A 16,273-nucleotide genomic window follows, 5' to 3' on the forward strand; every position below is an offset into this window, starting at 1 on the left:
GAGGTCCTGAAAAAAATACAAATAGAACTATCATATGACCCAGCAATCCCATTACTGGGCATATACCTTGAGAAAGTCATAATTCAAAAAAAGTCATGTACCACAATGTTCATTGCAGCACTATTTACAATAACCAGGACATGGAAGAAACCTAAGTGTCCATGGGCAGATTAACGGATAAAGAAGATGTGGCACATATATGCAATGGAATATTACTCAGCCATAAAAAGAAACAAAATAGAGTTATTTGTAGTGAGGTGCATGTACGTAAAGTTTGTCATACAGAGTGAAGTAAGTCAGAAAGAGAAAACCAAATACCCAATGCTAAAACATATATATGGAAACTTAAAACAAAAAAAGGTTATGAAGAAAGTATGGGCAGGACAGGAATAAAGACACAGATGTAGAGAACGGACTTGAGGACACAGGGAGCAGGGAGGGTAAGCTGGGATGAAGTGAGAGTGGCATGGACATATATACACTCCCAAATGTAAAACAGGTAGCTAGTGAGAATCAGTCACATAGTACAGTGATGTAAGCTCTGTGTTTTGCACCCAACTAGAGGGGGAGAATAGGGAGGGTGAGAGGGAGACACAAAGGGAGGGATATGGAGATATATATACATATAGCTGCTTCAAGTTGTTATACAGAAGAAACTAACATACCATTTTAAAGCAATTATACTCTAAAAAGTTGTTAAAAAAAAAAAAAAAAAAACCTTTAAGGTGACCATAGGTGTGTGGGTGTATTTCTGGGCTTTCTATCCTGTTCCATTGATCTATATTTCTGTGTTTGTGCCAGTACCATACTGTCTAGATTACTGTAGCTTTGTAGTGTAGTCTGAAGTAAAGGAGCCTACTTCCTCCAGGTCTGTTTTTCTTTCTCAAGATTGCTTTTGCTAGTTAGAGTATTTTGTGTTTCCAAACAAATTGTGAAATTTTTTGTTTTATTTCTGTGAAAAATGTCATTGTTAATTTGATAGGGATTGCATTGAATCTGTTGATTGCTTTGGATAGTATAGTCATTTTCACAATATTGATTCTTCCAATCCAAGAACATAGTAGATCTCTCCATGTGTTTGTATCTTCTTTAATTTTTTCATTATTTTCTTATGGTTTTCTGCATACAGGTATTTTGTCTCCTTAGGCAGGTTTAATCCTAGGTATTTTATTCTTTTTGTTGCAATGGTAAATTGGAGTGTTTCCTTAATTTCCCTTTAAGATATTTCATCATTAGTGTATAGGAATGCAAGAGATTTCTGTGCATTAATTATGTATCCTACTACATTACCAAATTCATTGATTAGCTCTAGTAGTTTTCTGATAGCATCTTTAGGATTATCTCTATATAGTATCATGTCATCTGCAAACAGTGACAGTGTTGCTTCTTCTTTTCCAGTTTGGATTCCTTTTATTTCCTTTTATTCTCTCATTACTGTGGCTAAAACTTCCAAAACTGTGTTAAATAATAGTGGTGAGAGTGGGTAACCTTGACTTGTTCCTGATCTTAGTGGAAATGGTTTCAGTTTTTCACCACCGGGAACAAAGTTGGCTGTGGGTTTGTCATATACAGCCTTTATTATGCTGAGGTAGATTCACTCTATGCCTCCTTTCTGGAGTTTTTATCATAAATTGGTATTAAATTTTGTCAAAAGCTTTTTTGCATCTATTGAGATTATCATATGGTTTTTATCACTCAATTTATTAATATGGTATATCACATTGATTGATTTGTGTATATTGAAGAATCCTTGCATTCCTGGGATAAACCCCACTTAATCATGATGTATGATCCTTTTAATGTGTTGTTTGCTAGTATTTTGTTTTTGGATTTTTTTTCATCTAAGTTTATCAGTGATATTAGTCTGTAGTTTTCCTTTTTGTGACATCTTGACTGGTTTCGTATCAGGGTGATAGTGGCCTCATAGAATGAGTTTGGGAGGGTTCCTACGTCTGCTATATTTTGGAAGAGTTTGAGAAGGACAGGTGATATATCTTCTCTAAATATTTGATAGAATTTGCCTCTGAAACCATCTGGTCCTGGGCTTTTGTTTATTGGAAGATTTTTAACCACAGTTTCAACTACAGTGCTTGTGATTTGTCTGTTTATATTTTCTATTTCTTCCTTGTTCTGTCTCAGAATGTTGTGCTTTTCTAAGAATTTGTCTATTTCTTTTGGGTTGTCCATGTTATTGGCATATAGTTTCTTGTAGTAATATCTCATGATCCTTTGTATTTCTGCTGTGTCAGTAGTTACTTCTCCTTTTTCATTTCTAGTTATGTTGATTTGAGTCTTCTGCCGTTCTTTCTTGATGAGTCTGGCTAATGGTTTGTATATTTATTTACCTTCTCAAAGGACCAGCTTTTAATTTTATTGATCTTTTGTTTCTTTCATTTCTTTTTCCTTTATTTCTGATATTATCTTTATGATTTCTTTCATTCTGCTAACTTTGGGGTTTTTTTTGTTCTTCTTTCTTGAATTGCTTTAGCTGCAATGTTGCATTGTGTATTTGAGCATTTTCTGGTTTCTTGAGGTAGGATTGTATTGCTATAAATTTTTCTCCTGGAACTGCTTCTGCTGCATCCCATAGGTATTGGGTCATCATGTCTTCATTGTCTTTTTTTTTTTTTTTTTTTTTTGTTTTTGTTTTTTTTTTCTGTTATCTCTTAGTTATTTGGTTGTGTATTGTGTAGCCACCATGTGTTTGTATTTTTCACCTTTTTTTCTGTTATTTATATCTCATCTAATAGCATTGTGATCAGAAAATATACTTGATATGATTTCAATTTTCTTAAATTTACCAATGCTTTATTTGTGACCCAGATATGACTTATCCTAGAGAATATTCCATGACCAGTTGAGAAGAATACGTATTCTGTTGATTTTGGATGGAAGGTCCTATGGATATCAATTAAGTCCATATTGTTTAATGCATCATTTAAAGCTGTGTTTCCTTATTTATTTTCATTTTTGGTGACCTGTCTATTGGTGAAATTGGGGTAATAATGTTCCCTACTCTTATTGTGTTACTGTTGATTTCCCTTTTTATGGCTATTAGCATTTGCCTTATGTATTGAAGTGCTCCTATGTTGGGTACATAAATATTTACAATTGTTATATCTTTGTCTTGGATTGATCCCTTGATCATTATATAGTGTCCTTCTTTGCCTTTTATAATAGTTCTTATTTTAAAGTCTACTTTGTTCCTTATGAGAATTGCTACTCCAGCTTTCTTTTGATTTCCATTTGCATGGAATATCATTTTACACCTCCTCACTTTCCATCTGTATGTGTACCTAGGTCCGAAATGGGTCTGTTGTAGGCAGCATATGTATGGGTCTTGTTTTTGTATCCATTCAACCAGCCTATGTCTTTCAGTTGGAGCATTTAATCCATTTACATTGAAGTAATTATCAATATGCATGTTTTTATTACCATTTTCTGAATTTTTGGGGGTTTGTTTTTGCAGGTATTTTCCTTCTCTTGTGTTTCCTGCCTAGAGAAGATACTTTAGCATTTGTTGTATAGCTGGTTTGATGCTGTTGAATTCTCTTAGCTTTTGTTTGTCTGTAAAGTTTTTAAGTTCCTCGTTGAATCTGAAAGAGCCCTTGCTGGGTAGAGTAATCGTGGTTGTGGGTATTTCCCTTTACCAGTTTAAATATGTTCTGCCACTCCCTTCTGGCTTGCAGAGTTTCTGCTGAAAGATCAGCTGTTAACCTTATGGGGCTTTCCTTGTTTGTTAATTGTTGCTTTTCCCTGCTGCTTTTAATATTTTTTCTTTGTATTTAATTTTTGATAGTTTCAGTAATATGTGCCTTGGCATGTTTCTCCTTGGATTTATCCTGTATGGGACTCTCTGTCCTTTCTGGACTTGACTGACTATTCCCTTTCCCATGTTTGGGAAATTTTCAGGTATAATCTCCTCAAATGTTTTTTCAGACTCTTTCTTTTTCTCTTCTTCCTCAGGGACCCCTATTATTCGAATGTTGTCCCATTTACTTTTGTCACAGAGGTCTCTGAGACTGTCCTCAATTGTTTTCCTTCCTTATTCTTTATTCTGCTCTATGGTAGTTATTTCCACTATTTTATCTTCCAGGTCACTTATCCATTTGTCTGCCTCAGTTATTTTGCTGATTCCTTCTACAGAATTTTTAATTTTATTTATTGTGTTGTTCATCATTGTTTCTTAGCTCTTTTGTTCTTCTAGTTCCTTGCTAAACGTTTCTTGTATTTTCTCCTTTGTATTTCCAAGATTTTGGTTCATCTTTACTATCATTATTCTGAATTCTTTTTCAGGTAAACTGCCTATTTCCTCTTTATTTTTTTGGCCTGGTGGGTTTTTACCTTGCTCCTTCATCTGCTGTGTATTTCTCTGTCTTTTCATTTTGCTTAACCTACTGTGTTTAGGGTCTCATTTTCACAGAACGTAAGTTTGTAGTTCCTGTTGATTTTGGTGACTGCCCCCAGTGAGTAAGGTTGGTTCAGTGGCCTGTGAAGGCTTCCTGGTGGAGGGGACTTGTGTCTATATTATGGTGATTGGTGCTGGATCTTATGTTTCTGGGGGGCAGTGCTGCCTCCAGTGGTTGTTTTGGGGTGTCTGTGAACTTAGTATGATTTTAGACATATTCTCTGCTAATGTGTGGGGTTGTATTCCTGTCTTGCTAGTTGTTTGGCATGGGGTAACCAGCACTGAAGATTTCTGGCCATTGGGTGGAAGTGGGTCTTAGCATTGAGGTGGAGATCTCTGGGAGAGCCCTCGCCAATTGTTATTATGTGGGGCTAGGAGGTTTCTGGTGGTCCAATGTCCTGAATTTGGGTCTCCCACCACAGAGGCTCAGGCCTGACACAAGGCTGGAACACCAAGCCCTGTCAGCCATATGGGTGAGAAGAAAAGGGAGGAAAAAAAAGAAACAAAGAAAAAGAAATAAATTAATAAAATAAAATTATTAAAATAAAAAACATTTAAAAATTATTAAAATTTAAAAAATAAAAAGTAATAATTTTAACAAAGAAGAGAGCAACTAAATGAACAAACAAATCCACTGGTGATAAAAAGTGCTAAAATCTATACTAAGGTAAACATAAAAATCCAAAACAAGTCAGTGTCAGACAGAAAACCCCAAGTCTACAGTTGCTCCCAAAGTCAACTGCTGCAGTTTTGGTTTGATTCGTTGTCTATTAAGGTATTCCACATATGCAGGTACATCAAGTTGATTGTTGTGATTTTATCTGCTCTCCTGAGGCTGCACCGAGAAATTTCCCTTTTTCTTCTTTGTTTGCAAAGGGGATTTAATCTGCTGCTCCTGGGGTTTAGGTATCTTTTTGACACCACCTCTGTGTGTAGGTCACTCTCAGGTATCTGTTCCCACTCTCAGCAGCTGATTAGGGAGGTCTGGCTCACTCACGCCAGGGGAGAGAAGGGTATGGTAGTTATAATTAGAATGCAGGCAAGCCTGGGGTATCAGAAGCCAGCATGATATTGCCACAACCTGAGGTGTGCAGTGTGTTCTCCTAGGGAACTTGTCCCTGGATTATGGGACCCTGTCAGTGGCACGCTGCACAGGCTCCCAGTGGGGGGTGGGGGGGTCTTGTGGATAGTAACCTGTGCTTGCACACAGGATTCTTAGTGGCTGCAGCAGCAGCATTAGTGTTTCATGTCCATCTTTGGTGTCCGATCTGATAGCCGTGGCTCATGCTTGTCTCTGGAGGTCTGAGTCATTTACATGGTACTCTGCCTTCTGTGGTCAGACAGAGAAGGAATCCCGTCTCCTTGTGCACCCTCAAACAATGGTGTCTTGCCTCTTAGGCAGGTCTAGAGTTTTTCCTGGACTCCCTCCCAGCTAGATGTGGCACACTAGCCCCCTTCAGGCTGTGTTCACACAACCAACCTCAGTCCTCTCCCTGGGATCTGACCTCTGAAACCTGAGACTCAGTTCCCAGACCCCACCCAAGCTGGTAGGTGAGCAGACAAGCCTCTCAGGCTGGTAAGTGCTGGTCAGCACCTATCCTCTGTGAAAGAATCTCTCTGCTTTGCTCTCTGCACCGCTCTTTCTGTGCTGTCCTTTGTGGGTCCAAAGCTTCCCCCACCCTTCCACCCCCTGTCTCTACCTATGAATGGGCTTCCTAGTGTGTGGAAACTTTTCCTCCTTCACAGATCCCTCCAAGAGGTGCAGGTCCCATTCTTATTCTTTTGTTCCTGTTTTTTTTTTTTTTTTCTTTTGCCCTACCCAGGTAGCTGAGGATTTTCTTGCCTTTTGGGAAGTCTGAGGTCTTCTGTCAGTGTTCTGTAGAAATAGTTCCACATGTAGATATAATTTTGATGTATTTGTAGGGAGGAAGGTGATCTCCAACTCTTACTCCTCTGCCATCTTGTAGGTAACCCCTGTGTATCAACCTTGTGAGGTACAAAGACATAACGTAAAATTAGATTACAAGTATGGTCTAAGTGACAAATATATCACTTTCCATTAATTGATTTATACGCAATAATACATTGAGCTTCTACTATATATCTGAAACTGTGAGTCATTCATTGAAGAGGTGTTCCTTGTCTCATTGTTACATTCATACATCCAACTCTAGAACTGCACCATTTATTCAGCATGCAAAAAACAAAAGGATGGTCCCTGCCTTAAGTGACCACCTCAAAGGTTCTGAGGACATAGATAGTAACAGTATGAAGAGATAACCAATAAGATGTTTGTATGTTCTGGATGAAGTGAGGAGCTAGAAGAAGCATTCGAGTTGTCCAGGGACAGTCAGAGAAACAAAGATAAAAAGAACTACCATATAGTGAGCCCTTATGTGGTGTCATACCCTATAATTAGCAGTTGTCAGACATTATCCCTTATTTAAACTCCATTGCATATGAGGTAGGTATTAAAATTATAGTAACTTTAAAGATGTAGAAAACTGAGGTAAAGAATTGTTAAATAGTTTGCTCAATATCCCATAAGTGGGAAGATTCAAATTTTTATATGTCTAACTCCAAAGTTCCTAGAGGGATAAAGCCAGGATATACTGGTCACAGCATCACCTACTAGTGGGTTGGGTAAATCAGTTAACCTCTCCTGATCTCTATTTTCTCATATAATGAAAAAAATGGGACTAACTGAAGAATTTCTGGATGTCTTTTCAACTAAAACTTAGAGAAGATATTGAGTAGAAACTCAGCATCTCTCTTGTGAGACACCTTCATCTTTGTACATCAAATTCCCAATATTGGTGTATTGTATTATAATTTTCCTATTACTAATAAAACAGGATAATTTTAGTCCTGTTAAATAAAAAGTTGAATTAAGGTTGCATCAGATTCAGGGAATATCGTAAAAAAATGTGCTTCCTTCACTTTGATAATAAGTGTTTACCTATTTAAAATGTATATTTAAGTTACTCTTATTCTCTCCATTCACCAAGCTGAAAAAGTTGCCCTTGCCTGACATATTTCTCTTTTAACTCTTGACAAGCCTTATTCATTTCTCCAAAACAGAGAAAAGAGACCACAAATTATTCAAGTCATCCCTATGTTGGTGGAGATTTGTTCAGTGGCTCTTTGGAATAAAGCAGCAATCTGCAGATTATTTCAAGAGTGAAATAAAGAACCAGCCAAATGCCTTTAAATCTATAAACTATTGCTCAATATCTTTTCAGGGAAGTATCCATGTCAGAAGGACAAAAGTAATAACCAGGATTATGGGATGATTCATGATGAAGCAACTTGTCTCACAATATATGAGTTGAAATATGCTTGATGATATTGATATTCTGGCAAAGAGGAAACAAATATATATAAAAATATACAATAACTAATGCTATGGGGCTCTTGGATTGAAACACTCCCCCACTCACTTTTGATTGAAGAACTCAAGAGGGAATCAATTCTACTGAGAGCATATTCAGAGGAAAGAAATGGTGCATGTTGGGTGAGAAAAAGAATGTGCTATGTTGCAAACACCACCTGTGAGGCAAGTGGTAAGGTTTCGGGTAAATCTTTGAATCTCTATGAGTCACAGTTCTGAAACAGAAAACAAAAAACATGGAATTGTTTTAGAAACATTGTTTATGATAGTACTTTCTAAAAACAACCAGATATTAAGTGTTATACTATTTGTTCTCCAAGTAATAGCTTTTAGAAAAATGAGAAACTGCCATTATACCTAGATCAGGAATAGGGGAGGGTGATATCTTTCCAATATCTTATAGAAAATGTGCATCAACATTTTGAAAAGATGAGCACTGCTAGAACTAAAAAAAAAATTTGTTATTAATTGACCTTTCTGTAAACCACACTCGCTCTTTGGAGTTAGACTTTACTGATTTCTGGGTTCAAGAAAGATTTGAAACTTGTTGAAGTTTCACATCTTCAAAAAAAAAAAAAAAAAAGGTAGCTGCAGAGGTGCAAGGCTACTCTTCTTCAAGCCCTTGAAATTTTCAAGTTAAGATCAAAATTGCAGAAATAAGCATACAATGTTTTAGATGATAAAACTTTTAGTCTAAGTGAGAATAAATGGCTAACCTTATAGAGCAGCCAAAGATACATTGCCTCATGTTTGAAGTCAATTTAACCATCAAATTGTCCATAGAGAAGAATATTTAAACAAGTAGATGGAGAGGAATAGTCAGCCTAAGGATCTGTTGGTAATCAAAATTTTTCTGTTAATGTGACTGACGGTGAATTAGCCAAATGATATCGTTGAGGCACATAACATACTTCAAAGTGGTAGGTTACTGAGTATTTGGATGGGAACTACCATCCCTCACATTGGATATTAAAAGCAAGTGGCCAAAGGAGGCTACTAATACCCTAATGTCCAGTGACTTCAGGGTTCCTACACTTATTCCAAATTCTTCCTAAACTACTTACTCATGCCTTAAATCACATTATGTGAAGGCAAAGTCTATTATTGTACTATAATGAAAATATTGGTAGATATCATATAAAAACATGTACATAAGATTCAGTCGGATGTAGTGTTGGAACCCAGTCCCAGGCTTTTTGATTGAATCTTTTTTTTTTTTACATCTTTATTGGAGCATAATTGCTTTACAATGGTGTGTTAGTTTCTGATTTATAACAAAGTGAATCAGCTATACATAAACATATGTTCCCATATCTCCTCCCTATTGCATCTCCCTCCCTCCAACCCTCCCTATCTGACACCTCTAGGTGGTCACAAAGCACCAAGCTGATCTCCCTGTGCTATGAGGCTGCTTCCCACTAGCTATCTATTTTACGTTTGGTAGTGTATATATGTCCATGCTACTCTCTCATTTTGTCACAGCTTACACTTCCCCCTACCAATATCCTCAAGTCCATTTGCTTGTAAGTCTGTGTCTTTATTCCTGACTTACCCCTAAGTTCTTCATAACATTGTTTTTTTCTAAGATTCCATATATATGTGTTACCATATGGTATTTCTTGTTCTCTTTCTGACTTACTTCACTCTGAATGACAGATTCTAGGTCCAGCCACCTCACTACAAATAACTCAATTTTGTTTCTTTTTATGGCTGAGTAATATTCCATTGGATATATGTGCCACATCTTCTTTATCCATTCATCTGATGATGGACACTTAGGTTGTTTCCATCTCCTGGCTATTGTAAATAGAGCTGCAATGAACATTGGGGTGCATGTATCTTTTTGAATTATGGTTTTCTCAGCGTACTTGCCAGTAGTGGGATTGCTGGGTCATATATTCATTCTATTTTTCGTTTTATAAGGAACGTCCATACTGTTCTCCATTGTGGCTGTACCAATTCACATTCCCACCAGCAGCGCAAGAGTGTTCCTTTTTCTCCACACCCTCTCCAGCAGTTATTGTTTCTAGATTTTTTTGATGATGACCATTCTGACCGGTGTGAGATGATATCTCATTGTAGTTTTGATTTGCATTTCTTTAATGATTAATGATGTTGAGCATTCTTTCATGCGTTTGTTGGCAATTTGTATATCTTTTTCGAAAAATGTCTATTTAGGTCTTTTGCCCATTTTTGGATTGGGTTGTTTGTTTCTTTGTTATTGAGCTGCATGAGCTCCTTGTAAATTTTGGAGATTAATCCTTTGTCAGTTTCTTCATTTACAAATATTTTATCTCATTCTAAGGGTTGATTTTTGGTCTTGTTTATGGTTTCCTTTGCTGTGCAAAAGCTTTGAGGTTTCATTAGGTCTCATTTGTTTATTTTTGTTTTTTTTTTCCATTTCTGTAGGAGGTGGGTCAAAAAGGATCTTGCTGTGATTTATGACATAGAGTGTTCTGCCTATGTTTTCCTCTAAGAGTTTCAGAGTGTCTGGCCTTACATTTAGGTCTTTAATCCATTTTGAGTATATTTTTGTGTATGGTGTTAGGGAGTGTTCTAATATCAAACTTTTACATGTACCTGCCCAGTTTTCCCAACACCACTTATTGAAGAGGCTGTCCTTTCTCCACTGTACATTCCTGCCTTCTTTATCAAAGATAAGGTGACCATATGTGTGTGGGTCTGTCTCTGGGCTTTCTATCCTGTTCCATTGATCTATATTTATGTTTTTGTGCCAGTACCATACTGTCTTGATTACTCTAGGTTTCTAGTATATTCTGAAGACAGGGAGCTGGATTCCTCCAGCTCCGTTTTTTGTTCTCAAGATTGCTTTGGCTATTCAGGGTCTTTTGTGTTTCCCTACAAAGTGTGAAATATTTTTTTCTAGTTCTGAAAAAATGCCAGTGGTAGTTTGATAGGGATTGCATTGAATCTGTACATGGCTTTGGGTAGTAGAGTCATTTTCACAATGTTCATTTTTCCAATACAAGAACATAGTATAATCTCTCCATCTATTTGTATCATCTTTAATTTCTTTCATCAGTGTCTTATAATTTTCTGTATAGAAGACTTTTGTCTCTTTTGGTAGGTTTATTCCTAGATATTTTATTCTTTTTGTTGCAATGATAAATGGGAGTGTTTTCTTAATTTAGCTTTCAGATTTTGCATCATTAGTGTATACTAATGACAGAGATTCCTGTGCATTAATTTTGTATCCTGCTACTTTATCAAATTCATAGAATAGCTCTAGTTGTTTTCTGGTAGCATCTTTAGGATTCTCTATGTACCGTATAATGTCATCTGCAAACAGTGACAGCTTTATTTCTTCTTTTCCAATTTGGATTCTTTTTATTTCCTTTTCTTCTCTGATTGCTGTGGCTAAAACTTCCAAAACAATGTGTAATAAGAGTGGTGATAGTGGGCAATCTTGTCTTGTTCCTGATCTTAGTGGAAATGGTTTCAGTTTTTCAGCATTGAGGATGATGTTGCCTGTGGGTTTGTCATATATGGCATTTATTATGTTGAGGAAAGTTCCCTCTATTCATACTTTCTGCAGGGTTTTTATCATAAATATGTGTTGAATTTTGTTGAAAGCTTTCTCTGCATCTATGGAGATTATCATGTGTTTTTTCTCCTTCAATTTTTAATATAGTATATCACATTGATTGATTTGCATATATTGAATAAACCTTTCATTCCTGGAATAAACCCCACTTGATCATGGTGTATGATCCTTTTAATGTGGTGCTGGATTCTGTTTGCTAGTTTTTTTGTTGAGGATTTTTTCATCTATGTTCATCAGTGATATTGGCCTGTAGTTTTTTTCTTTGTGACATCCTTGTCCAGTTTTGGTGTCAGGGTGATGGTGTCCTCATAGAATGAATTTGGGAGTCTTCCTCCCTCTGCTATATTTTGGAAGAGTTTCAGAGTGATAGGTGTTATCTCTTCTCTTAATGCTTGATAGAATTCACCTGTGAAGGCATCTGGTCCTGGGCTTTTGTTTTTTGGAAGATTTTTAATCACAATTTCAATTTCAGTGCTTGTGATTGGTCTGTTCATATTTTCTATTTCTTCCTGACTCAGTGTTGGCAGGTTGTGAATTTCTAAGAATTTGTACATTTCTTCCAGGTTGTCCATTTTATTGGCATAGAGTTGCTTGTAGTAATCTCTCATGATCTTTTGTATTTCAGCAGGGTCAGTTGTTATTTCTCCTTTTTCATTTCTAATTCTATTGACTTGAGTCTTCTTCCTTTTTTTTCTTGATTAGTCTGTCTAATGGTTTATCAACTTTGTTTATATTCTCAAAGAACCAGCTTTTAGTTTTATTGATCTTTGCTATTGTTTCATTCATTTCTTTTGCATTTATTTCTCAACTGATCTTTATGATCTCTTTCCTTCTGGTAACTTTGGATTTGTTTTGTTCTTCTTTCTCTAATTGCTTTAGGTACAAGGTTAGGTTGTTTATTTGAGATGTTTCCTGTTTCTTAAGGTGGGATTATATTGCTATAAAATTCCCTCTTAGAACTTATGTTGCTGCATCCCATAGATATTGGGTTGTTGTGACTCTATTGTCATTTGTTTCCAGGCATTTTTTTATTTCCTCTTTGATTTCTTTAGTGCTCACTTTGGTATTAAGTAGTGTATTGTTTAGCCTCCATGTGTTTGTATTTTTTTTTTTTTTTTTTTTGTGGTATGCGGGCCTCTCACTGCTGTGGCCTCTCCCGCTGTGGAGCACAGGCTCCGGACGCACAGGCTCATGGGCCCAGCTGCTCCACGGCATGTGGGATCCTCCCAGACTGGGGCACGAACCCATGTCCCCTGCATCGGCAGGCAGACTCTCAACGACTGCGCCACCAGGGAAGCCCCATGTGTTTGTATTTTTTAAAGATCTTTTCCTGTAATTGATATCTAGTTTCATAGCATTGTGGTCAGAAAAGATACTTGATACAATTTCAATTTTCTTAAATTTGCCAAGGCTTCATTTGTGACACAAGATATGATTCATCCTAGAGAATGTTCCATGAGCACTTGAGAAAAATGTGTATTCTTTTCTTTTTGGATGGAATATCCTATAAATATCAATTAAGTCCATCTTGTTTAATGTATCATTTAAAGCTTGTGTTTCCTTATTTATTTCCATTTTGGATGATCTGTCCATTGGTGAGAGTGGGGTGTTAAAGTCCCCTACTATGAAAGTGTTACTGTCGATTTCCCCTTTTATGGCTGTTAGTATTTGCCTTATGTATTGAGATGCATCTATGTTGGGTGCATTAATATTTAAAATTGTTATATTTTCCTGGATCCATCCCTTGATCATTATGTAGTGTCCTTCTTTGTCTCTTGTAATAGACTTTATTTAAAGTCTATTTTGTCTGATATGAGAATTGCTACTCCAGCTTTCCTTTGGTTTCCATTTGCATGGAATATCTTTTTCCATCCCCTCACTTTCAGTTTGTATGTGTCCCGAGGTCTGAAGTGGGTCTCTTCTAGACAGCATATATATGGACCTTGTTTTTGTATCCATTCAGCCAGTCTGTGTCTTTTGGTGGGGGCATTTAATCCATTTATATTTAAGGTAATTATTGATATGTATGTTCCTATTCCCATTTTCTTAATTGTTTTGGGTTTGTTATTGTAGGTCTTTTCCTTCTCTTGTGTTTCCTGCCTAGGGAAGTTCCTTTAGAATTTTTTGTAAAGCTGGCTTTGTGGTGATGAACTCTCTCAGCTTTTCCTTGTCTGTAAAGGTTTTAATTTCTCCATCAAACCTGAATGAGATCCTTGCTGGGTAGAGTAAACTTGGTTGTAGGTTTTTCTTTTTCATCACTTTATATATGTCCTGCCAGTCCCTTCTGGTTTGAAGCATTTCTTCTGAAAAATCAGCTGTTAACCTTATGGGGATCCCCTTGTGTGTTATTTGTTGTTTTTTTCCTTGCTGCTTTTAATATCTTTTCTTTGTATTTAATTTTTGACAGTTTGATTAATATTTGTCTCAGTGTGTTTCTCCTTGGATTTATCCTGTATGGGACTCTGCTTCCTGGACTTGATTAACTATTTCCTTTCCCATATTTGGGGAGTTTTCAACTATAATCTCTTCAAATATTTTCTCAGTCCATTTCTTTTTCTCTTCCTCTGGCACTCCTATAATTCGAATATTGGTGCACTTAATGTTGTCCCAGAGGTCTGTGAGACTCTCCTCAGTTCTTTTCATTCTTTTTACTTCATTCTGCTCTGAAGTAGTTATTTCCACTATTTAATCTTCCAGGTCACTTATCCGTTCTTCTGACTCAGTTTTTTAAATTTCATTTATTGCATTTTTCATCATTGCTTGTTTCCTCTTTAGTTCTTCTAGGTCCTTGTTACATGTTTTTTGTATTTTCTCTATTGTATTTCCAAGATTTTGCATCATCTTTACTATCATTATTCTGAATTCCTTTTAGGCACATGGCCTATTTCCTCTTCATTTCTTAGGTCTGGTGGGTTTTTACCTTGCTCCTTCATGTGCTGTGTGTTTGTCTGTCTTCTCATTTTCCTTATCTTAGTGTTTGTGGTCTCCTATTTGCAGGCTGTAGGTTCTTAGTTCCCTTTGTTTTTGGTGCCTGCCCCCAGTAGCTAAATTTGCTTCAGTGTGTTGTGTAAGTTTCCTGGTGGAGGGTTCTAGTGCCTGTGTTCTGGTGGATGAGGCTGTATCTTGTATTTCTTGTGGGCAGGTCTACATCTGGTGGTGTGTTTTGGGGAGTCTGTGGCCTTATTATGTTTTTAGGCAGCCTCTCTGCTAATGTATGTGGTTTTGTTCTTGTGTTGCCAGTTGTTTGGAATAGGGTGTCCAGCACTGCAGCTTTCTAGTCATTGAGTCGTTGAATGAAGCTGAGTGTTGGTGTTGAGATGGAGATCTCTGGGAGATTTTTGCCATTTGATATTCCATGGAGCTGGGAAGATTCTTGTGGACCAGTGTCCTGAATTTGGCTTTCTCACCTCAGAGGCATAGCACTGACTCCTGGTTGGAGCAGCAGGATCCTTTCATCCACACAGCTCAGAATAAAGGGGAGAAAATGTAGAAAGAAAGAAAGAAAGAAAGAAAGAAAGAAAGAAAGAAAGAAAGAAAGAAAGAAAGAAAGAAAGAAAGAAAGAAAGAAAGAAAGAAAGAAAGAAAGAAAGAAAGAAAGAAAGAAGATAAAATAATATAAAGTAAGATAAAATAAAATAAAGTTATTAAAATAAAAAATAATTATTAAGAAAAATTTTTTTACTAAAAAGAAAAAAAAAAAAAAACTTATGGACAGAACCCTAGGACAAATGGTGAAAGCAAATATCTACAAAAAAAATCTCACACAGAAGCATACACATACACACTCACAAAAAGAGGAAAATGGGAAAAAATAATAAATCTTGCTCTCAATGTCCACCTCCTCAATTTGGGATGATTCATTGTTTCTTCAGGTATTCTACCAATGCAGGGTACATCAAGTTGATTGTGGAGGTTTAATCCACTGCTTCTGAGGCTGCTGAGAGAAATTTACCTTTCTCTTCTTTGTTTGCACAGCTTACAGGGCTCAGCTTTGGATTTGGCCCCACCTCTGTTTGTAGTTCACCAGAGGGCGTCTGTTCTTTGCTCAGACAGGAAGGGGTTAAAGGAGCAGCTGATTCAAGGGTTCTGGCTCACTCAGGCGGGGGGGAGGGAGGGGCACAGAGTGCAGGGCAAGCCTGCAGTGGCAGTGGCTGGTGGGACATTGCACCAGCCTTATGTGCATGGGTCCTGGGACCCTGACAGTGGTGGGCTGCACAGGCTCCCTGGAAGTGAGGTGTGGATCATGACCTGTGCTCGTACACAGGCTTCTTGCTGGCAGCAGCAGCAGCCTTAGCATCTCATGCCCACCTCTGGTGTCCACGCTGTTAGCTGCAGTTAGCACCCGATTCTGAAGCTCCTTTAAGCAATGATATTAATCCCTTCTCCTTGTGCACCAGGAAACAAAGAGGGAAGAAAAAGTCTCTTGCCTTTTCAGCAGGTCCAGACTTTTTCCCGGACTCCCTCCTGGCTAGCCATGGTGCACTAACCAATTCAGGTTGTGTTCGTGCCTCCAGTCCTCTCCCTGTGACTGAAGACCAAGCCACAGCCCCCAGCCCCCGCCATCCCCGGTGGGTGAGCAGACAAGCCTCTTGGGCTGCTGAGTGCTGGTCAGCACCAATCCTCTGTGCGAGAATATCTCCGCTTTGCCTTCTGCACCCCTATTGCTGTGCTCTCTTCTGTGGCTCTGAAGCTTCCCCCACCCACCACCCACAGTCTTTGCCTGTGAAGGGGCTTCTTAGTTTGTGGAAACCTTTCCTCCTTCACAGCTCCCTCCCACTGGTGCAGGTCGTGACCCTAATCTTTTCTCTCTGTTTATTCTTTTTTATTTTGCCCCACCCTGGTACATGAGGAGTTTCTTGCCTTTTGGGAGGTCTGAGGTCTTCTGCCAGCATTCAGTGTTTGTTCTGTA

The sequence above is a fragment of the Kogia breviceps genome, chromosome 15 (genome assembly GCF_026419965.1).
Source record: "Kogia breviceps isolate mKogBre1 chromosome 15, mKogBre1 haplotype 1, whole genome shotgun sequence".
Classification (NCBI taxonomy): Eukaryota; Metazoa; Chordata; class Mammalia; order Artiodactyla; family Physeteridae; genus Kogia; species Kogia breviceps.